Source organism: Boleophthalmus pectinirostris, unplaced genomic scaffold, assembly GCF_026225935.1.
Source record: "Boleophthalmus pectinirostris isolate CB_2022bp ecotype Guang Dong unplaced genomic scaffold, ASM2622593v1 HiC_scaffold_13, whole genome shotgun sequence".
Taxonomy (NCBI): Eukaryota; Metazoa; Chordata; class Actinopteri; order Gobiiformes; family Gobiidae; genus Boleophthalmus; species Boleophthalmus pectinirostris.
This window is the reverse complement of record NW_026571036.1, coordinates 16,886,211-16,890,211: the sequence shown is the minus strand read 5'-3', so window position 1 is coordinate 16,890,211 and position 4,001 is coordinate 16,886,211.

The following is a 4,001-nucleotide window of genomic DNA, read 5'->3' as shown; positions in this document are numbered from 1 at the left end:
TTGCATCTCTGCTTTTTGTCCTTATATGCACAAACATTTGAAGTGACATTTTGTAAAAGAATTTGGTAAGAATTAAGTTCTCTAAAATGGCCCTAACAGACAATTTATTAAACAGACTTTACGAGAATTTATGAGCAGAATTATTTTAAGAGGTACAGCATGTGAATTTACTGGTTTGTAAGTTTGTAAATTAAATCCCAGTTAATGATCCAGTTAATTTCTTGTTCACCTTATCTCATGTATGACTGGGCAAACAGTGTACAGTACCTGTCTCTACCTTATCTCAGTCCTCTTCAAGCTGAATTGTCCCTGTTTTTGTTATGAGGTAAACTAAATATGAAATCACAATCATACAGTGTTATCTATATTCCCAATATCAACAAAAACTGTTAATGTGTTAACAGAGAGCTTTTTTTTCTTTTCTTTTTTTTAATGCAAGCCAAAGAATTAACACAAAATGCCAGAAAATACTAGCCAGGCTGGCACCACCTAGTGCCTCCGCTCAATTTCATTTCTCTCCAGCGACTAGGTCAGACATTGGAATACACTAGACGGCTCGCAAAAACCCTTGAAGTGTGAGTTCGGGCACCAGCCAATCAGCAAAGAACTATATATTCTGTGTTGGCAACGATTCCCGAGATCAAGGATTTAAAGCCAGAACAAAGAGAATGTTTGGTGAATTTTATCAAGGGGAAAGACATTATTGCCCTTCTTCCTAATGGATTTTGGGAAAAGCTTAATACATTAGTTAGTACAAAGTAGTAGTTAGTGGTGCATTACATACATCATGGCCAAATAGCAGCGATTGGTTAAATGAAAAAAAGTATCCCCCTACCGTCAAGCGAACGAATCCTAATGCTGCGAGGTCAGATGGTTTCTATGAAACTGACTGATGAATCAGACTGAGAAAATACTGCTTTAAGGTGCACTGCACAACTTTTCAGGTGGGCGGTCTGCCATCTGCTTGCCTCCATGGAGATGTTATTACTTTCCCTGGAATGTTCCATGGTATGACATTAAAAAATATATACACCTAGCATTTATTAATAACAAGTGTTTCTGTTGCTCAAAAATACAGTAATTCCTTCTGTGAATAGGGCAACTCTCCAAAGATCTGAATCGTAATGTAGCGTGCTGTAAATTGCTTGTTTCACTTATAGCAGGTTTAATCTATGCTGTGGAAAATTCGAGACAAAGCAATGATATTTACACGGAGACAAGCAGGTGGTGGACCCTCCACTAGAAATGTTACGCTGTGCACCTTTAAGATTCTGGTTGCATAGAAAAAAGAATAAGCTGTGACTGCAACTAGGGAATATAATTACATTTTGCATTTACAACGGCTTAACTTTTACATTTTACTATATGATGAAACCTATGTTTTGCTTCCACTCCTCTGTTTTTAAAAATATGTCTATCTTTTTGACTGGTGTTGCCCCCTCCACAACTCCCTGGGGTACAGCAGCAGTGTCTGTCATCATTACACAGTGTTTAACTTACATACAGCTAACATGCATGTGCACACATGTGGGTCCTTCTCATAGCTGGCATTCCTCACCTGCTCACTCTGTTATTGTACATCTACCAACAGGATCTGGGCCTTAAATACAGTACACAGCTTATTTACTATGTGTGTGTGAGTGTGTGTGGAGTGGAAATGTTGACAGATCTGAGGCCCAACGTGCTTGTCATTGCGTTATAATGCACTGGAAAATCCCCCCTGTCCATGGTGGTGGGCTCAGTGAAAAAGTGAACAGGTCTGTTTTGTTGCAATGGCAAAGATAAACCTGTACTTTAACACAGAGAAAAATAATTGTATTGTAGTGCAAGGTCTTTAATTGATATGTTTATTTCAGTACCAAGGACAGGTCCCACCATGTCTGCTTCTGGAAAAAGAGATGGGCTTCATGCACTTAAGGTGGATGAGGACTTCTTCACAGACCAGTATTTCCTCTCCTTGACATAGGTAAACATTACACAATAAATCTTATACACTCATGCAGGGCTGCTTACAAAGTGAAGTGTTGTGAACAGATCGACTCTAATTTATGGAAGAAGCAAATAGTAGAAAACACACTGAGTCATATACCCACAACAAAATATAGGTTATATTTACTGTACTGTGTATAGCTTTATTCAGGTGGATGTATTTCTATGTTGCTGTGCACACTGTGCCCAGTGATCATTCAGATGAAATATTGTATTGGTTAAAATCATTGCGTGGTGTTTAAACTGTATAATATATATATTTTCTAACCATTTTTGTTTTTCTTTCTCTCTCCTCAGTCCCAAACTCCCACACTTTCAACTGATATGTGTCAAGGTCATTCACACTGTTTGTCACCCTGTGTCAGATGGACTGCCTGTTATCTTATGGGGAAAAACATTCCTAGAAGCCCTTGACAACTCCAAAGAGTGTTATTTGGGGGACTGTACATTTTTCTTAAACTCAGTTCTGACATGAATATTTTCAGTTCAGTTGGACTAGTGGGGGTTAAAGAAAGGGACCCTCAAAAGTCTGTACTGTGTATTTATCATAATGCCAACCCACTAAGATCGTTTGCACCACAGAAACATAGAGAACACATTGTCTGATACACCCTTGAATGTTTGTGTTTTGCGTAGAGTGATTAGCCAGCCATTAGCTTTGACAGAACAGGCAAAGGGGAGTGTAGATGGTTTAACTCAATCAACAAATCTTAGGGTTAAGGTACACCTCTCCACATCTTGGGTTAGGCTTGGTCAGGACTACTTTAGCTGGAGAATTTTACTTATTGTGCATGTTTTGATGAGGGGAAACCGGAGTGCTCGGAGGAAACCCACCCAGACACAGGGGAGAAGCATGAAAACTCAGCCCAGGAATTGAATCTTCTTGCTATGAGACAAGAGTGCTAGCCTCTTAGCCACCCTGCCATTCATGTCCAACGAAAGCTGATATTGTGCAGTAAAAGGAGATCACCACACACTTAAATTCTTGATTTTTTGCTGAGCTTAATTGTTTAGTACTCTGTGTTGTTGTGTATAGGCACAACAATGCGCTTTTGTGTTTTGACAATATTGACTTTGATGGTTTAAGCCGATAATATTCATTAGTAATTGATTGAATTAAATATTAATCCAATAGAAATAATGGTGTTGAGTGTGACATAGAGGCAGCAGATGAAAGGGTGAACTGTGGCTGTGGCACTTTCACATCCTAAAGTGAGTTGCTGTTGCTTTAGATAATGAAGAGTGGCTCCTAATGGTCTCGAGAAAGGACCCTTTTTATGTAATACCTTAACCTCATTCAGCAGTGACGCAAAACAGGAATACAATTGAATTACTATAAACTATTTTTATAACTTAGATTTAAAAAAAATTTAATTGTAGTAGAGTATATTCTCCCAAAGCCCATATCAATTGGATGAGATTTTTAAAGCCTTTTTTTGCATAGATAAAAGACCCTCACCCCACATGTGTTAGGAGGATCATGACTGGATGCACTGGTTTACATGTATGAACTTGACCTTGAACCTGTGACCTGTAATTTGTCTGGTTTAAAATTCCAAACAAAATGCCACATGAAAACCCACCATTAACAGTTAACCCTCTGTCTTCATGGATGTTTGATGAACCACAAAGCATTTTAAGAGTCTTATTATGTTTAATCCATCCCTTTTTTTCTTTTATTCAATGTAGTTTATTTCTTTAATATGAAGTAGAGTCTAAGGTTCTATATTAAACAAAATGTATTATTACTGTGATTACTGTGAGCTTTAAACCATGTTAGAATGTTGTAACCTCATCAAAAACATAATCCCACATCCTTTATCATTAGTCTGTCTACATCTCTACAGCTAACTTTAAACTTTTGTTCAGTGGAAATTGGCAATACCAGCACTGAAATCATCCAAATGATTCTAGTGAATTTGCATTAAAAACACAGTGAAGCACTCACTGAATTACCACATGACATCAAAAGGTGGAACAGAGTGTTTTCAGAAGAATTAATCCTAAATACG